The sequence below is a fragment of the Mesoplodon densirostris genome, chromosome 7 (assembly GCF_025265405.1).
Source record: "Mesoplodon densirostris isolate mMesDen1 chromosome 7, mMesDen1 primary haplotype, whole genome shotgun sequence".
Lineage (NCBI taxonomy): Eukaryota > Metazoa > Chordata > Mammalia > Artiodactyla > Ziphiidae > Mesoplodon > Mesoplodon densirostris.
Window position 1 is genome coordinate 19,621,357 of NC_082667.1, and position 21,326 is coordinate 19,642,682.

Consider the following 21,326-nt stretch of genomic DNA (forward strand, 5'->3'; position numbering starts at 1 on the left):
ATTCATTGATTAGCTCTAGTAGTTTTCTGGTAGCTTCTTTAGGATTCTCTATGTATAGTGTCATGTCATCTGCAAAGAGTGACAGCTTTACTTCTTCTTTTCCTATTTGGATTCCTTTTATTTCTTTTTCTTCTCTGATGTGGCTAAAACTTCCAAAACTATGTTGAATAATAGTGGTGAGAGTGGACAACCTTGTCTTGTTCCTGATCTTAGAGGAAGTGGTTTCAGCTTTTCACCCTTGAGAGCAATGTTGGCTGTGGGTTTGCCATATATGGCCTTTATTATTTTGAGATAATTTCCCTCTATGCCGACTTTCTGGAGTGTTTTTATGGTAATGGGGTGTTGAATTTTGTCAAAAGCTTTTTCTGCATCTATTGAGATGATCATATGGGTTTTCTCCTTCAATTTGTTACTATGGTTTATCACATTGATTGATTTGCATATATTGAAGAATCCTTGCATTCCTGGGATAACCCCACTTGACCATGGTTTCCGATCCTTTTAATGTGCTGTTGGATTCTGTTTGCTAGTATTTTGTTGAGGATTTTTGCACCTCTGTTCATCAGTGATATTGGATGTAGTTTTCTTTTTTTGTGGCATCTTTGTCTGGTTTTGGTATCAGGGTGATGGTGGCCTCATAAAATAAGTTTGGGAGTCTTCCTCCCTCTGATATATTTTGGAAGAGTTTGGGAAGGATAGGTGTTAGGTCATCTCTAAATATTTGATAGGATTCACCTGTGAAGCCATCTGGTCCTGGGCTTTTATTTGTTGGAAGACTTTTAATCACAGTTTCAATTTCAGTGCTTGTGATTGGTCTGTTTATATTTTCTATTTCTTCCAGGTTCAGTCTTGGAAGATTGTACTTTTCTAAAAATTTGTCCATTTCTTCCAGGTTGTCCATTTTATTGGCATATATTTGCTTGTATTAATCTCTCATGATCCTTTGTATTTCTGCAGTGTCAGTTGTCTTCTCCTTTTTCATTTCTAATTCAATTGATTTGAGTCTTCTCCCTGTTTTCCTTGATGAGCCTGACTAATGGTTTATCAATATTTTTTATCTTCTTATAGAACCAGCTTTTAGTTTTATTGATCTTTGCTATTGTTTCCTCATTTATTTTTCATTTATTTCTGATGTGATCTTTCTGATTTCTTTCCTTCTGCTAACTTTGGTGTGTTTTTGTTCTTCTTTCTATAATTGCTTTAGGTGTAAGGTTAGGTTGTTTATCTGAGATGTTTCTTGTTTCTTGTGGTAGGATTTTATTGCTCTAAACTTCCCTCTTAGAACTACTTTTGCTGCATCCCATAGGTTTTGGGCTGTTGTGTTTTCATTGTCATTTGTTTCTAGGTATTTTTTGTTTTCCTCTTTGATTTCTTCAGTGATCTCTTGGTTATTTAGTAGTGTATTGCTTAGCCTCCATGTGTTGGTATTTTTTACAGAGTTTATCCTGTAATTGATGTTTAGTCTCATAGCATTGTGGTCAGAAAAGATACTTGATATGATTTCAATTTTCTTAAATTTACCAAGGCTTGATTTGTGACCCAAGATATGATCTATCCTGGAGAATACTCCATGAGCACTTGAGAAGAAAGTGTGTTCTGTTGTGTTTGCATTGAATGTCCTATAAATATCAATTAAGTTCATCTTGTTTAATGTATCATTTAAAGCTTGTTTTTCTTCATTTATGTTCATTTTGGATGATCTGTCCATTGGTGAAAATGGGGTGTTAAAGTCCCTAACTATGATTGTGTTACTGTCGATTTCCCCTTTTATGGCTGTTAACATTTGCCTTATGTATTGAGGTACTCCTATGTTGGGTGCATAAATATTTACAATTGTTATATCTTCTTCTTGAATTGATCCCTTGATCATTATGTACTGTCCTTTTTTGTATCTTGTAGTAGTCTTTATTTGTTTGCTTTTATAGCCAAGAGCTGTCACATTTTTAGACTACTTAGCTTTCTCTATAGTTCAGTAAATAGCTGTAAATCGCTTTGTTATCTGAGCTACTTTTCACCATGAACATGTTTATCATTTAATGAGACTTATGATCAGAGCAGTGACCAGCAGAGAAAAGAAAATGACACTGATGTGAAGATGCTGGGTGTTGGCTAGTCTCACTCCCAAATAACTGATTCAGTGATGTAGAGTGGTCTGTCAGCCTCAAGATGTACACAATTTAAATTCTTCTTCTAACAAAATTAGAAATAACTATAAGCCTGGGATCTATGGAATTACTCTGGAATACTCCAAATGATGACTGTTCTGTCCCCAATTGCCATCACATTTTTATCAAGAGCAATTTCTTTAATCTTCTCTTTGCTCTAGAGTCAGACACTGTGATATCTGTTGAGTTGGTCACATAGCACATACACCATTGCTGAGCAAATGTTTTGTTTTCATACTCCCTCTGGAGCCTAAGAATTAGAATCAGAAAGGCATACTAAATGTCCCTTCACTTATTAGCTATGTACTTTAGGTTACTTGGTCTCACTAATCTGTGTCCTTGTAGAGTGAAAGAGGAAGAGGAAAGGAAATGAACCATGGTGCACTACCTGGCAGTCAAAATACATTAGCATGTGTTGCAATCATATTGTTATAAAGATGATACATAATTATTACTTTATTAGCATTTTCAAGAACAAATTAACCATTAAAGCTCTTTGAAATGATGATATTAACCAACAATATAGTCAGTTCAAATGATCCTGCTAATAAAGCAGAGCTGATTTGTCTGCTCTTTTTCTTTCTACTGATTAGCTCTCTGGTCTTAAATCTTAGGAGTCAGGATGAAAAATACAAGGCCCATATAGTTCTGTAAGTTTTATGTTTGTTACTGCCTTCTAGTAGACACAATGGCCATAAATTGAGAAGGGTGCTCTGAGTTTTGTATGTACATAAAATTTACCATCTAGAAAGTTACATTATTCCCTGGAGTGGGTACAGGGTGCTTTTTGACTCACCCTCATCAAAGTTTTACTTCTCACATGGAGCTAGGGAAATAATTTCCTGATAGAAGTCAGCCCCCTACAACAGCTGGACTTTTTTGGCATTACATAGAGATTGTTAATCCAGGCTGGACAGGGACTCCTTGGGCCCCTCACATCACTGAGATGTTTTGTTGTCCTCACCAAAGCTGTATGATCTCACCATTGGCCTTCTCTCATCTGTTTAACACCAAGGGAGCATATATCTTTACTGGAAGTCAGCAGGAGCTCCCAGAAAAGGAGGAACATTTGGACATGGCAGATTAAAGGCACCAGCGTCAACCCATCCTTCTGTCTCCATGGTCTGGATTACTCTATCCATTCAGTAGCAAATGTTGAGTAGTAATTATATTTCTACTAACTTGCTTTCAAATGCCAGGAGGGTATAAATATTCCCATAGGAGTGAGACAGCTTGGAGAAATGTATAAAGAAAGGAAAAGGGTCTCTTGCAATGCCAACCATTAACTATGCTGCCTGGGTTCGCCATTTAACTATTTTCGGTGCCTCAGTTTCCTCACTGACAAAATAAAGGAAAGCAAGCAGAAAACCCTTAGGTCTCTTCCAATTTTAAACTCTGTATGTGAGTCATTAAGGAGAAATATCCTTTGTCTTAGCCTAAAACTTGTGCGATTAAATGACATCAGTGTACAATCTTGGCCAGTAAATAGCAAACAAGGGAAAAAAATCAGTGATGAGTAATGATTTTCAAGAAATGCTTGATGAAATGGATGGCAGCAAGCATCTCACTAAAGCTAAAGAAAAATGGATGTTAATGAACTATAAAGAGGGCTCAAGGTTACATATTCAAGGGAGAAGAACAATAGACTTCAGGTGTTTTTCCTTACTTATCTCACATATTGAAATACCCCTATAGCTTTTATGGTTGAACTACAGTGAAAATATTCCAGCAGAGACTTGAATTAATACAGCTACACTCAACCACACTAAGTGCTATGACTTTTAAAGGCAATTTAAATGTATTTTAGCTCATGGGTAAGTTAGTTTCAGTGGGGGGAGCTTTATACAGTTTTCTATACCAGTGTATCATGTAATTACACTCTAAGTAACTTATGAAATTGGTACATATTTATTCTCCTTTGAACTTCTGAAATCTATAGCACACTATTTAACATGTTGTTAGACTGAACATGGACTGTATGTATGCATGTATGTATTGCCACCATTTTCATTTGTATGTTCCCTGATGGCAGTTAACAAATTTACTTCTATTGTTATTCTCACCAGGACCTAGACCCAGTCTGGTCAAAAGGATATCATTGCAAAAACTATTACTGATTATATCTCTCACTGTTTTGGAGTTAGGAAACCAGTCAAGATTAATAAGGGATATTTGGGGAAAGACTATTCTGAATGCACTGATTTCCTGAATTCTCCCTCTTTGCTAAACCATTGTCTAGATGATCAATGGATTCTTTGGCAAAATCATTATCCTACATTCACACCAAAAATTCCCTTTGTTTATTTATGTATACTTGCATTGCTTCTTCTACCACTGTGACATGGTGCAAAGTTTTGCTTCAATTCTTTCTCTTGTTACTAGAATGTATATATTCCCTCTTGCACTTATACAGAGTGCTACCAATAGCATTATTATTCATATTGTCTAGCTAAAATTTTCCTGGGGACATGTGACACTCATACTTTAGCCTGTAAGATCTCACCCACAGGAAAGATGACAGTTTTCAAATTATCAGAATGTAGGAATCTTCTCTCTACTGCTCCACATTGTGTGTATGTGATAATGGGGATGGGGGGTTGGATACATGTTCTGTGATTTTGAAAAGTCACTTGACCTCTCATTTCAAAGTTCTCATCCATGGGGACTATAAATCCTTACCTATCATTCTTGGTGGTTGTGAGGTTCAGGTGAGAAATGTGCTAAAATGCAATAGAAATGGTATAACACTGAACAATGTTCACTAATGATATAGACCGCTATGCATGATTATTTAGTATCTGTATGATTTTGCCTCTTTTACATCATGCTGATAAAAAATATTAGCAGTAATAGTGTAGTGTCAGAGAGCTGTAGGTACAATAGCTCATTTTATCACTAACTACACAAGCTTGGCTAATTTGTCTAATTTCTCTGAGCCTCAGTTGCCTCATCTGTAAAATGGACATAAGAATAACCAGGTATTCTGGATATTTCACTGAGATAATGTTTGCAAATGACTTAGCCTGACACAGAGTGAGGACTGAAGCATTAGACATTATTATTGACCTTGGAAAGTAAGTGGAAAGAAGAAGCCTTGATATAAACTTCCTTACACAACAAGTTTGAAGAATAGGAATGACATATAATATCTTCAGTGAATAAAATACCCTCGCCACATCCAACATCTTGGGAAGATAGGAAAAAACTGCTTATAATTCAATAACATAGTCTTTTTACACATGCTCATGGTTTGGTCTAAGGTCATAAAGTTCAAGAATCAAGAAGATGTGTGTTTCTCTTCCTAAGACCCACCTGTTTGGGATACAAGTCAACCTCAGAGAACCAGGTTCTCCCATGTCCATTTCAGGCACTGCTGAAACATAAGAAGGAACAGTTCAACTCTATCAAATCAAATGATCTGAATTAAATCCCTTCTTTTATATTCCTTCTCATCATGCCAAAAGGTTCTACTCTGTATCATCTTTTTGGGTTTCAATGAGGCTTGCATAAAACAAAGAAGCAAAAAACAGGTGACAATAGTTCATTGGAATGAGAAGGTACAAACCGGGGAGTCCTTTTATCTGTTAATTGTCTTACGGCTCCAGATTACCATCCATGCCAATTAGAGCAAGATCAGTGTCTTTCCATGTGTTAAGAACTGAAAGACAGCTGTTCGTTTACTACTAGTCGTTTGTGTCCCTGCTTTGTCTGAGGTTTTTCATCTATTATTTCATCCAGGGTAGAAACATTTAACCAAAGAGAGAAGGTATCTCTGTGACTGACACAAATTAACATGTGAAATATGGGTCAGCATGCAACTCTATTATTCTATTGCCCATTAGCAAACTGGAGATTTCATTACAGCCCAGCTCCCTGAAGATCTAAGAGAAAAATGATGTGGGTGAACCACAGAGAAATATTAGAGAGAAGGTGATGAAGAAGGGAGCTTTAGGGAGGTGGAGAGAGCAGAGTTATGGCAAGGAAATGTGCATTAGACAGTGAATTATGCTTCAGTTTTAATCTTTCCACCTACACTCCTTATGGTCTCTCCATGTGGCTCATTTTTGCTCTGACTTTTAAGTAACTTAAAAGTATAAATTGTGGAGAATTTTGTTTTGGGGAGGGACATAAAGTTAGATGCCTATAATGGAACTCAGAGGTCAGATTTGGGTGATTTGCTCATGATATTAGCTCACAAATAAGCCTTTAAGTAAATCCTTGTTCAGTAGATTCCGCATCTGCTTCCTATTCCCATGGAAGGTTTTGCCTCTGTTTACAAGCATTGTAACTGCAGTTCAAGACCTGAGTGTTTCAGAAACCCAACAGATCTGCTATCATTTGACAAAGCTTTATCATCATGGAGCAAGTAGCCTGTTCTATATCAAAGGGGAGATATTCAAGACACAAAAATGTTAAAAAGTAAACTCTTAGAATTGTAAACCTTCTTAGTTGCGATGGGATTACAGTTCTTTTTCTTCCTCTTTTGTCCTTTAATTTAGAGATCTGTGCTAGAGAATTGAGGTGCATAAATTCTTGTCAGCATACTTTGATTTTGGAAATTCATCTTTAGCACAGTACATTTGTAGAAGAGCAAAAAAGCAGACCCATACAAATTTCAGAAGTGTACATATGTGTGAGTGTATTGAATGTATGACCATATTTGTGGGTATATACCTATATACATTTGTGAGCATGTGTGAATTCTGAGTGTGTACAGGTGCAAGTGTGTGAGAATGTGTGTGTGTGTACATATTCAAGTACTGTATATTTGAATTGTGTGGGTTTGGTGTGTATGTGTATGAATATATGATCATGGATTATGATTCCACCACTTACTGACTGTGACTTCTCTCAGCTTTTAACGGTCATGTGACAATGTATGTGATAACACTCTGTGGAATCCACAGTGCTATACAAGTCAATTTCATTGTTATAGATACCTACATAAAATGCACAATTTTAATGCTTTACGAATGGAACAGTTCTGCAAGTCAATCATCATGGTGTCTGAATATCTTTATGCCTATATTTGGTCAGTGAATCCAGTTTAAAACATCGGGAAATAGATAGATATAGAGAGAAATATCAATAGATAGATATCATATATGTGTATATATATATACATATAGAGAGATAGATATTATATATATATATAAATATATATTTGAAATAAAACTTTTATATCCTTCTGTCATTCCTAACTCATGAGCTTCCCTTCCCAATGATTTTGAAAAGGCATTTCTAATACCATTAAAAACAAGCTCCTTTGCCTATTCTTTATCCGCTCTCCCCTTGATTTGGCACCAGTAACTGTAGCTATTCTTGCTAAGAGTTTCCCATTAATATTTTGCAGTTTTGGAACAAGATACTCCTCTCTATGCAGAAAACTGGAATGAGAGTTGCTTCTGCATATATGACAGTGTTTCAGATAAGATGGTTCTCATTTCTGAAAAGATATTCAATGTAATATTCCAGGAAAGCTTATCCATTTTGTAGGTGACCTCTTGGATTCTGTTAAAAGATAAACTGAGGCATATTAAACATTTTAAGAGTCTATTTGAGCAAAAATCAGTTTGAATCGGGAAGCATCCAATCTAGCAGATAGAAAGGAGCTCTGAGGAGCTGTACAAAATGAAAGACTTTTATAGGCAGAAGGGAACAGAAATGAGGAAGTTACACTCAACAAAAAAGCTGCTTGGTTACTGCAAGGTTTCCTTTAGGAGATAGCAGGGGTCTGTCAGATAGATGACCTACCTAGTGCTGATCAGGTGATTCCCGATTGATTGGTTTAAGATTACATTTCTGGAAAAGTTAAAACTGTAATTAAGTCTTAGTTTGGTGATGTGGGTCTTAGCATAAGCATCTCCATTTGGGCCTGTTGTCTTGTTTTTAACAATTCTAAAACAAAATCCTTTTAATAGCAATTCTTTTAGTGGGACTAAAAACTTCCTTTTGTTTTAATGTACATTTATAACCCAAGTGGTGTTAAGTAAATCTGCACAGAACATAGAGAGAGCTGTTCTGGGGCATATGTAGCTCACTCTAAAATTTTTGTAAAAAAGAAAAAATAAAGTTTTTAAACAAGGAAGAGGCTCCAGCTTCTTGGAAGATTGCATCTAGCTTCAAGGGTCATTAAATACCAGAAGAAGGTTCTTGTATATTTAATCAGATGGAATACTTCGGATTGAGTTGGGTCACTATTAAACCCTTTGATTTTCTAAAATATCACAGTTTGTATAAATTGCAGGTGTTTAGAAAGAAGGTGGGCAAGACGTTGTTTGTACTTTTAGATTCAAGTTGGGACGCCTTTTATCACAGTCGGAAGACTTTCTCTGTACTTGAACTCCCTTTTCATGGCTGAAAAAAGGCTGAAGTGTAGAGGCTGAGGAGTCTGATTAGAGATCACAGTCCAAGGGGAAAATGTGTTTCAGCTGAGGATCAATACTGAGAGAGTGCCATTCATTTTTAAGTACAATGTGAATTAAGTCAGTGTTCCTCTGAATCTTTGATTACTTCCTTGCTATATGTAAAGTCCTTGTTAAAGTTGAGGTGTGTGTGTGTGTGATTAGAGGTAGCATGTGTGTTTGTGTCTGTGTGTATACACACCTATGTATGTAATTTAAGGTATTCAGGGTTTAAAGGACCTGAGAGATCTCAGGACTCTGCATATAGTAGATATTAAGTAGATATTTTCTTGTTAAGACTTTTTTTTGAGATATACAGTCTTTTGAAAATTTAATGAAACCATTCCTAAGAAAAAGCCACACATAAACACATACACAATTTTATGTAAAATGCCCAGGGAATTAAAGATTAGCTGAAAACTGTTGTGGCTACACAGAGGCTACTGAACCTCAAAATACATCTCCACAAATCAGTTTAATTTCTTTTTCCCACAAACAAAAACTGAGGCCAAAGATGGCAAATGAATAGAGGAAACCTGGTATAAAGTAGTAGGGAACGATGAGGCTTGTGTCAAACTGAAAAACAGAGCCCTTCTAAAGGAGGTTCCTTATACCACTGCGGCCAATGCTTGGCAGGTGGGAAACAGGCCCAGTGCCATCAGATTTCCTGGTATGTCAAGAGAAGTCTAAAAAATATTTGTTTAAATGTAAAAAAAAAAATTAAATTTAAATCAGTGATAACTAATACCAGTTATTTAAAAAATAATGGACTGGGGATTTCCCTGGCAGTCCAGTGGTTAAGAATCTATGCTTCCACTGCAGGAGGCACAGGTTTCATCCCTAGTTAGGGAACTAAGATCCCACATGCCGTGAGATGCAGTCAAAAAGTAAGTAAGTAAGTAAGTAAGTAAATAAATAAATAAAATAATGGACTGGTCAAAAGAACTATCCTAACAGCCTATTTCTGGTTACAATTCAACAGTTTATCTTTCTTTCAAATACTGTTATTTCTAACTATTCAGATTGTTCCATTCATATTACAGATATTCATTAAGCTTTGATATATTCAAAACCCTGGGCCAAGCTCTGTAAAAAGTACAAAGATGAATACAAGAATATTTGATTGCCCTGAACTTAATATAGGGATCTTAATGTATAATAGACAAAAAAGTCATGCTGATGTTTATGTGGAGAGAACACTTAGTGATATGGAGAAAAACAAAGCAATGTTCTGGGTCCTCCGATGGTTTGCTGAATTTCTGTCATGTTAACCCATATGACCTGGCATGCAGCAGGGTTATACCTCCTGTAAAGTCTACAAATGTTCTCTCTTTGTCTGGTCTGAAGTCTACTTTAGACTGTTATCGATTTCGTGGTGGAACTGGGGAGGGATACATCCCCCTGGGGGTATATGAGGCTCCATGGAGAGAGACTTGACAGCAAAAACAGGGAATTATATTCAGTTCCCATTCTTTCCTTTAATTGTTTCTTAGTGAGATGGCCTCGCAGTACTTGCAAATAAAAAGATTCCCTTCCAACCAGAGTTTTCACAATAATAGTAGTGCATATAGGAATCATTCTACAAATACAAATATCCAACGTACTCCTATTTTAAAACTGGCAGGGTATGTTTAAATTCAACTCTGTAATGCCTGCCCTACACATTATAATGAAAACAAGAATTTGTGAATGGGATTTCTTTGTGCAGAATGAATACGCATGTGTAAGTGTGTGTGTGCGTGCACACATGCATGTTTCCTTCATGAACATGAGTGAATACATATTTCTTTCTTTGTTTTCCTGAGTTTATAAACTTGAACTTATATTAAGTCCCCACAGACAATCCCCAAATGTCCATATGGCCAAAGGTTGACTTTATATTATCTCTTCTTTTTGATTCCCTTATTAGAACGAACTGCCTCTCACCTTGTAGGGTCCACAATAGTGTCAGACTTTAGGAGTAGGCAGCAGGAAAGCTTCCTGCTGAAATTGGAAGGATTGGGGGAGGCAAAAAATAGAGAAACAAGACTAAGAAAATACCTAACCCAAGGATTTTAGAACCTGGTGGGAAATTAGCAGTGGTGATGTAAATGAGGTTAGGGAAATTAAGAGGATTAATTGGCTTATAAGGATTTATATAAAATAAAGAGAAGATCACTGAAACCCTTTGGGATCCCCTCCCCCTCAACAGAATTAAAGCTGGTTTTGTTCTAGATGGCTGTGTGTTTGTGTGTGTGTTTATGTGTGTATGAATATATGTATGTGTGTGTGTGTGTATCTCTTGCTTTGCTGCTACTTCTGATTTGTAAGCATTGGACCAGTACTTACAAAATATGAAATACAAAATAGGAAATACGAAATACATAAGGACATTTGTTTTCTTCCTCAGCATACCACCTGTGCCTAGAAGCTGACACCTGAGTAACCTTGCCTGCCTGATTGCTATGTTGTCATTTGCATTGTTATTAATGGTGCTGGGTTGGAATCCAAGGCGAAAGGGGATTTACAGCCTTCCCAACATTTTTAGGCTTTCTAACAATCTGAAATACAGACAACCATATTAGAAGTAATTGTTTTTAGTATAGTTCATCTCTGGTAGTGGCCAGACACGTTTTTCAGAGTTGGCTGTCCTTTAGCTATGGGCAAAAGGGTGAAATTGCAGAATAATTGAACTTAGAAATAATATTGTCTAAAACAATTTAAACCACCAAAAAGTAGGAAAATTCATGTGAACAATAACCTGGACAACCGTTAGCAATTTCATTGCTAAACCAGGAAAGTCTCTGGTAAATGAGGATGAAGTGGTCACCCTATGCATAAATCCTGAGAATATCATGAGGTGGAAGCACAGAGACTCTGTCGAGTTGTATCCCAGCTCAGTCCTTTCCCTTACCCATCCATAGCATCATGACTGTCTGTGCTTTGACTCCTGCCTCAATGCGCTAGAGTATATACTGCTTCTAGGCCCAGGGCTTAAACTTATCTGAGACCCTAGTCAATGTAGCTCACATTTCCCTTCCAGGCTTGAGGTTTGTTTACTCCTCCCACGTTCTAGTTTTTCAGACCAGTTTCACTATAACTAAACTCTGAAATGACCCCAGAATATTATTTTTACCCAATATTCCCCATGAGGACCTAAGCAAGCATAAGGATGCAGCTAGGTCTTGCTCTCATCTGTTAAGTAGCCTGAGGTTGACTGGATAATCATCAGAACACAACTTTGATTGGGGACAGAGACTGACAATTAAGTGTGTCGAAAATAGATCCTTCTGTATTAAAAAGTGTGCTGGTAATGTTTCATAATACCGAGTAACTGTGTATATATTTTTTCTAATCCAAAGGACAGAGAATTGGTTTTATAAAATACCAATGTTTATGCAGAATGGTGTTTACCTGTATGTTGATTCTGAGTGGTGATAATTTAATGGTCTACTTTGAAGAACAAAATGGAATTATCTTTATAAATACTCAATTAAAATGAGCAAAACAAATGCATTAACCATAACTAATTTAAATTATAACACAGATGTGAAAACTTATTGTGATATATTATTACATATTTTTCTTTTTTTCAACTACTAAATGGTGGGTGACATCTATTATATCTATGAAATTAAAAGAACTGTGTTTTCTTCATAAACTAGATATTTTCAGCACTTTAATGTTTGTCTATAAAATGGCATTGGTTTAGTCAGACCCTATTGATAAACTATTTTTGGAAATTATGATAAACTATTTCAAGGACTGTGTTAATAACAATGTTGAAAATTTTGTGACACACTTTTTATCATAATTAAAATGTTAAAAAATTGACTTAAGAAAATGAACTGCCATTGAAGGTTTCAATCAAACCCTCTTAGGGTTTACAAGGAACTTTCAGTTTGGAACAAGATTTTAAAATCCCTTTTCTGGATCACATAGTTAGGTGGGTGTTAATTGCAGAACAGAGAAAGAAAAGTCTAACAGATTTAGTTGCTTCCCAGAATCATGATGTATTGATATATTACTTCAACCTGAAGATCCAGCTCCACAGTCTTGATAAGAATCAAGCCTGAGTTATTTCATCCATGCTACACCAGCAGAGGGTCTGAAATTAACTTCTTGCAGAAGGCTTCAGATTTTTGAGGCTGGAATGAACTCACAGGTACTTATAAGACAATCGAGCTGTATCTTTCTCCAAAACTCCCATTGTGGGTCTCCTATGTCTAGGTTATTTTTCTTCTGTTTATTCCCTTTTTCCCTGCTGGAATTAGAGACCTTCCTTAACACCCAGTTTAACTGGAGATCTAACAATCTACCTAATCCTTGAACCATTTTACCCACAAGGAGATTTTTTGAAATCATGGGTTTTGTCTTTCTCCCCGATGTACCTTTCTAATCAAAGTTATGAGGCTTCAACCTACCAGTATCACCTTCGCCCAGGGTTGGCTTCTGGCATGTCTCCATAACCAGTGCAGTTTCCTTAGATATGGATACCAACCCAAATTATGCTGCCTTTTCTGGAATTTGGTGTCTTGGACTACTAGCCTTCTGAATTGAGGTGCATCTCAGGATCCAATTACTATCAGAATCCCAATTTTGTGGGGTCTTAATTTTCTCTTCTCTTCCCACTGGACTTGGTGAGCACCCAGCATATCCCATTTCTGAGAACACATAGATTATTAAGTTGAACTTAGAATGGTTTATTTTCTGGCAAGCTGCTGTGGTGGGCAGAGTAATACTTCCAGAGTGCCTGAGTTGTAATGTTAGATCTTTGATTTGTTAGCTGTATAAACTTGTCAAGTAATTTAAACTCTGAGCAGCATTTTCCTCATATTTGGATAATAACCCCTAGACAGTTTGTTTTGTAAGTTAAATGAAGTAACATACTAAGTAGTCCTTTGTAGTCTCTAAAGCATTCAATGTTATCTTTTTTTTATTTAGCAAGGATATAGTAGGTGCCCACAATAACATGAACACTACACTAGTGCTTACAATACAGAAACCAAGTAACATGGCACAGCCCCCCAATATTTTTTTTTTTTTTTTTTTTTTTTTGCGATACGCGGGCCTCTCACTGTTGTGGCCTTTCCCGTTGCAGAGCACAGGCTCCGGACACGCAGTCTCAGCGGCCATGGCTCACGGGCCCAGCCACTCCGCGGCATGTGGGATCCTCCCGGACCAGAGCACGAACCCGTGTCCCCTGCATCGGCAGGCAGACTCTCAACCACTGCGTCACCAGGGAAGCCCCAGCCCCCAAATTTTGTAGTCTGGAGGGAAAGCTAAACGGTGGCAGTGTTGTTATCAATAACAGCAGTAGTGCTTCTATAGTCACTGTGGGCCATTGCTTGACCTTTATCCTCTTCAGGCAGAGTGTACAAATACCGACTGATCATTTTCAATAGCATCGTCTTCAGGTAGAGAGTCCTTCAGCTCTAAGGAGTCTTGTGAAGGTAATAACATGATTTTTCTTAAAAGCTACTTGGTTTGAGTCATATATTAGACAAAATTCTGCATTGGTAATTTATACCAGTGTGTCTTACATTTTCTTTAGCGGGCCTAATTAAACTGAGATAAGGAAAAAGCAAGAGAACAGCATAGAGTTTTCAGAGCCAGAAAAATTTTAGAAATGCAAATGCATTTTAAGTGTATTTAAACCTAATAGCTGGCTTCATATATAATGAGAGTTTTAGAATTTAGAAGTATGAGAATTTATATGTAGATTTGAGTTTATATCTGTATGAATGTATATATATGAGTTTATATATATATGAGTTTATTTATATATATGTACATATATATGCATATAACCCCAGAAATGTCTATACAGACAACACATATTTTTTTTTTCTTTCTCATATTCTGATGTCTTATTCCAAGTACTCTATGCCAACAGAATTTAAACAAGAAATTCACTTTGGAATCATACGTGATGATAGAAAACTAGGTCTACTATTTGAAAGGCTTCCCCAAGGGGCTAATGATTTAGCTACTCAATCTATGTTTTCTCAGTGTTTGTAATGGTGTTTAATGGTAAGAAAGAGGTTGTGATTGTCACTTCCGCATGTTCTATGACTTTTGGTTGGAGATATACACAGCATTTTGGTATCCTGGAAAGCTTCCTCCTGCAATTCTATCTAGGCTTTTGATACAGTGAAAAAAGGTCAGTCCCCAAGGGTATCATTGAGGGTTATGATACAGGCCTGAATGTGATCAAAAACAATGTTTCAGAAGGCTGGAGGATTCCTTTTGAGGCTGTCTGCACTGAATGACTCTCCTGTCTTCTCCCTTAGGTTCAATATTTCAACTCAGTTCTCTTGAGGAATAGCTACATCCGTAGTAGAGCTCGGCATGTAAAAATAATGAATTGAAAACTCTAGAAAGTGTGTCTTATTGTTTTCTCCATAGCTCTGCCTTTTTCACTGCTGCACTTTCCATATTTTCAATTAACAATATTTGTAGCTATATATTGCAGACATTAATTATGGATTTTTATAGCCTATATGATATATGGCAATTTAAAAAGACTTATGAGCATTGAGTTACAAAATTACATACTAAGTTATATTTCTTGATGTTGTTTCCTTTATGTCCTTTTTTACCCCCTCCAGTACCCCAGCTTTTGTTCTTAGTTTGGCAAATCCCTGCTTGTCCTCAAGAATCATCTCTCCCAGGAACCCATTTTATTCCTTTCTTCCTACCATGTTTGGGTTGTATGGTCTTCCTCTGTGTTCCCAGAGCACCTCATCCACACTTACATCATCTATTCTTTTGTTTATTCATCACATATTCTTCCCACAAACATATATTAAATGCTTATAGTGACCTAAAATATTGTATGTTGAAATTACCTGTTTATAATAGTCTCCCCTACTGTTTTTTGTTTGTTTGTTTGTTTGTTTGTTTGTTTGTTTGTTTTTGCGGTACGTGGGCCTCTCACTGCTGTGGCCTCTCCCATTGCAGAGCACAGGCTCCGGACGCGCAGGCTCAGCGTCCATGGCTCACGGGCCCAGCTGCTCCGCGGCATGTGGGATCTTCCTGGACCGGGGCACGAACCCGTGTCCCGTGCATCGGCAGGCAGACTCTCAACCACTGCGCCACCAGGGAAGCCCTCCCCCACTGTTTTATAAGCATCTTACATGTAGAGATCAGGTCTGATTTATTTTCTAATCCCCAGGTACCAAACCAATTCTAGAGACAGTAGATGCTTAATAAATGTTTGTTGTACTGAGTCACTGATAGAAGCTGTGGGGTACTCTTTATCAGAGCTAATCTAATTACAAGGGTAAATGAGCCAATGCACTGTGTGTTACTATTAAATCATTTGATCATTATGATTTGCAAACATAGTTATATTCAAAATTATCCTTGGTGCTTTCTCTGAATAGGAAGCATACTTACCATAGAAAGTTAAAGCTGAAAAAGGTAGCAGCCTCCATGTAAAGCCTAATGTCAGAGATCTCAAACCTGCAGTAGTTGGGAAATACAATCCACAGAATATATTTTGCTTGACTGATAGGCCCACACAGTATTTTAAAGGACATAAAAGTAGGCAGGTGTTATGCTTACATAAGCATACAAACAGCTTACCATGGGCAGCCTTACAGACTGCATATGCTAAAGGCACACTCCCTGCAGGTATTTGAGTTTGGGGCCTCTTCTATGTGCTTTGCAAAAATGCTCCCATGTATAAAACCTGCTGCTTTGTCAGCACGTCTATTCAGTTGTGATGTAATTTACTCATTTGGGAGATATTGGATTACCAAAACTAGGCTTTTGTGTCAATTTTACAAATCATTTCCCAGTTAACATCTCTCTAGGATAAAAGAGACAGTTCGATGGTAAAGTATCTCTCAGCAGTATATTCCATAAGCACATAGCTACACACGTTAGTGCATATAGGCGTACGTTGTGTGATGCTGATTCTCACAACCTGTTACATTATATATTTCTTTCATAATCTTGTGTCGACTCCAAATCTCTAGTCACATCAGCAGAGGATCTTTTTAATCTCATAAATAAATCAACTTGTACGAAAAAACTTCTGTCAGTTAAAAAGATGAAGTAATATTTAGGTACACGGAAAAGGAATAAGGCATTCCGAGCAGAAAAGACCATATGAACAAAGATTCAGAAGGGTAAAATGATCTATTTGGCTTATTAGCAAAGGATGTCTAGGAGGCTAGAGAATTTGAAGTCCTATTAAAAAGAATGATATGGTAAAGAGTTTGGACTTGGTTCTCTTGTATAGCCTTCTGAGTGTGTGTTTTAAATACTGCAAACAATTTCCATTTCAGAAAGAGAGATGACGACATTGTGGAAGGTAAATTAAAGTAGGGTGAGACTGGGGTTAAGGAGACCAGTGAAAATGAATTGCAATAATAGTAGCAGGAATTGATTTGCAGTAGTAGAGAAAATAGACTGAATTCGAGAGACTATCCCTTTGTAGATAACATGGGAGGAAACATAAAGTATTTTTTCAAAAGTCTATTTTGAAAGAAAATGTTTCAAGAGCCAGGACCCATCTCCTCACAAGTGTCTGTAGAATTTTCTTTTTAGATAATTAGATTGGTATTTGGTTATTTGAATGTACTGAAGTTAGTTTCCACATGGGTTAGACAACATTTAAATGTTTATATTTCTATCACTTAGTTTATTTAAAAAACAGATGAGGGCTTCCCTGGTGGCGCAGTGGTTGAGAGTCAGCCTGCCGATGCAGGGGACACGGGTTCGTGCCCCGGTCCGGGAAGATCCCACATGCCACAGAGCGACTGGGCCCGTGAGCCATGGCCACTGAGACTGCGTGTCCAGAGCCTGTGCTCCGCAACGGGAGAGACCACAACAGTGAGAGGCCCGCGTATGGCAAAAAAAAAACAACAACAACAGATGATTCTTCCATTTTAAAGATTGACATTCCTAAGAGAGGTTACATTTGGTTAAAATTATGTGAATTTGGGCCTCCCTGGTGGCACAGTGGTTAAGAATCCCCTGCCAATGCAGTGGGCATGGGTTCGAGCCCTGGTCCAGGATGATCCCACATGCCGTGGAGCAACTAACCCGTCCACCACAACTACTGAGCCTGTGCTCTAGAGCCCACGAGGCACAACTACTGAGCCTGCATGCCACAACTACTGAAGCCCGTGTGCCTAGAGCCCGAGCTCCAAAACAGGAGAGGCCACCACAATGAGAAGCCTGTGCACCACAACAAAGAGTAGCCCCCGCTCGCTGCAACTAGAGAAAGCTGCACAAAGCAACGAAGAACCAAAGCAAACAAAAAAAAAAAAAAAAAAAAAGCTTGCTGTAGTGTACAAAAAAAAAAAGTTATGTGAATTCATTTCCTCAACAAATAGCATCTCCTTTGTGCTGAGTATAGTTTTAGGCCTTAGGCATATAGCAATGATTAGGGAAATTTGCTTCCCTCATGCAGCCTATTTTTTTTATATTAAAGATTCTCATTATTAACTATTAATATGCTTTCTTGGATTTTTAATTAATATTTTAATTTTTATTGACTGTAAGTAAAGAATATCACTGCAGTGCTGCTTGAATGGTGGAACAACACCAAGAAAAACTACATAATTCAAAACAGTTTCAACTCACTCTCAAGAGTGATTGTGAATGAATGACAAAAAGCCCAAAGTCCAGGTAATTAAGAAGGAAATGTGGGGCTTCCCTGGTGGCGCATTGGTTGAGAGTCCACCTGCCAATGCGGGGGACACGGGTTCATGCCCCAGTCCGGGAAGATCCCACATGCCTCGGAGCTGCTGGGCCCGTGAGCCATGGCCGATGAGCCTGTGCGTCTGGAGCCTGTGCTCTGCAACGGGAGAGGCCACGACAGTGAGAGGCTCGCATACTGCAAAAAAAAAAAAAAAAAGAAGGAAATGTGAAAAAACCATAGCCTGCAACATTATGCAGATTGAGTTATGGATATTTTAATTAATCATCCTGAGCTTGACTAATTTAAATCTTATCCTATCTTTAGGAAACTGCTCAGAATCTCCTTATGACTATTTTAATAAAAAGTTGTTTTCCTAAGGGAAAGTTATAATAAATAAATAAGCTAATTCACATTGTTTGGAGAATAATGGTGTGTACACTCCTTGTGAACACAGAAAAGTAATTTAACATTAGAATTATTCTGATGATTCAACTCTTTTTTCTACCTGTTCTTTCTTTGGTGACCTTATTAGTTGTCTGTATGGTAGGACATGTGAATGCATTATTTCATAACCTTCTGAGTGCTAAGTTTTGGATTGTTTTTTAATTAGCACTTTAATTGCTCATCAAAGTAATTGAAGACAGAGTGGGAAAATGGAGCATTTGCTAATCCCTTTGGTACCAGTCAATGCTAAGTTTTCCCAAGGTCAAGTGCCTTCCAGCGGTACTAATAGAAACTTGCATTGCTTTGAGTTCCCTGGCACATGATATGACAATGCAGGGACTGGTATCTTTAAGAGTAAGAGATTTTTCTTCTTTCTTTCTTCCCGAGTCCTGGGTTTAGTAAGAAAAAGTAGGAGTTGATCACTTTACAATGAAGAGATGAGAAGCAAATAGATATTCTGTCTGTGATCCAGGTTAGGTCGGATTAGAATAGATGTTTGCTACCTTTGTTGAGATGTGAACTTGTTGGATCAATGCTGGGCTGTTTGTGTGCAAGAGAGAGAAATTTGACATGACTTGCTTACTTTTTAAATAATATACTGAGTGCCTTCTATGTTGCAAACACTGGGCTGACAGTAAGCTAGGTGTAAGTTCTAATTATAAAAAGTAAAGAGTAATAATTTTTCTAATTTTATAGACCACACTACCCCCATCCCACAAAGTGGTGTATAAACAAAGGGAAGACACATCTACAAATGGATCTTAGGAGGAAGGGCAGTGTAGTGCAGAGGCCAAGTGCTTGGTGCGAATGCCAGATTTGCCATCTACTTGCTATGTCATCTTTCTGCGTCTCATTGAAGTTTTTGGGAAAAAGGGATGTCTCAGAAAACCATCGGGAGGATTAAGTAAATTAATACTTGTCAATGGTTTAGAATCATCGTTAAACCATTTCAGCAATAGACAGTAAGTCCCCTACATACAAACCTTCAAGTTGCGAACTTTCAAAGGTGCAAACATGTGTTCACATGTCCAGTCATGTAAGTTAGTTCACGTGTCTGATGTACATTGTCTCATGCATGCATCCTCTACAAGTGGTTGTGCTTTTGTGTACTTTTACTGTACAGTGCTGTATAGAGTACAGTAGTACAGTATCTTTATTTCAAGCCCAGGATGTCTGGAAGCAAGCGTAAAAGCAATGATGATGTAGCTGGTACTGCTAAGAAAAGCTAAGTGGCAAGAAAGGACAAAGAGAGACAAGAGGAAGAAGTAACTGAAGAACCGAAGAGGTTCACAATGCAGGAAATGGCAAGGGGATTTTCTTTATTTGAGGAGGCACTGTTAGTTTTTGAGGCACAGGACCCAAATGTAGCAGCAGCCATTCAGAATGCAATCCAGTGCTACTGTGTCATATATGACAAGAAAAAAAGAGTTACTACCCAGATCTAGAGTTACTACTCTAGATCATTTTTTTCTAGAGGGTAGGTAGAATTGAATCCACCTAGGAACCAGAACCTGTGGTTGGTTTCACTCAACGTCAGGCGTGGGTGAAATTGCAGCTTGCCCTCCATCTCCTATTGCTGATGATCCTTCAGCTCTACCATGTCCCACCTCCTCTCCCTCCTCCAGTCAGTAACTCATCTTGCCTGTTCACTTGATGCCAGCCCCAGGATGCCAGCTGTTGTACTGGACTACTGTACTTCGCAAGACACTATACAGTAAGATTTATAATGTTTTCTTTATTTTTTGTTTGTCTTTTATGTATTATTTGTGTGAAAAGTATTATAAACTTTTGACAGTACAGTACTGTAGAGCTGATTGTGCTAGTTGGGTACCTAGGCTAACTCTGTGAGACTTAGGAACAAATTGGACTTATGAATGTACTCTCAGAATGGAATTTGTTTGTATATAGGGGACTTACTGTGTTTTATTTTATTATTTTGACAATGAACACAAAATTAATCCAGCTTGGTGCCCATAGTATGAAGACCAAGATTTCATGACGAAATTTATGTTGCTGTTAAAAAGTAAACATACTTTTTTCAGGCCTGAAAATATGATCCAGGTCATTCTTGCTGATTTGATCTGCTTAACTAGTCCTTCACCAGGATGTGTAAATGTTTCTATCTCATTCATATACCTGTGCTTGCCTTCTGGCTAACATCATATACCTTTACACAGAGCTTTAAAAAAAAGCCAGTGTGCCAGTACCCAGACTTAGATAGTAAATAAATTAAGGCATAGTTTGGCTCTCAGGAAGGACTATTTACTTTACCAAAGATGGATGATGAGGAAGATCATCACAAACAAAAATAGAAGAATTAAGGAATTGATCCAAACCCAACTGAAAAAGAAAATTGCTTGTCCAATTATAATTATGTCAGTTCAAGTCAAGCACTTTACAAACTGACAGGGTATAACTGATCAATGGCCAGTAAGTTTGGCTTGAACAGCAGGTCTGGTTTGGGGGCAAAAGAATAGCTATCCCTGAATTTATTTTTTAATTCCAATTTTTATTTCTGCTGTTCAAGCCATCAATCTCCTATCCCTAAATACGACCCTAAAAATAAGTACAGTATTTTTCAATGTGGACAATTAACACTCTCTCAAACCTGTGTTGTGAGACTTAAAACATTTTTAGAAAATTTTACTATTTTTTTAAAATTTATGACATGCAGTC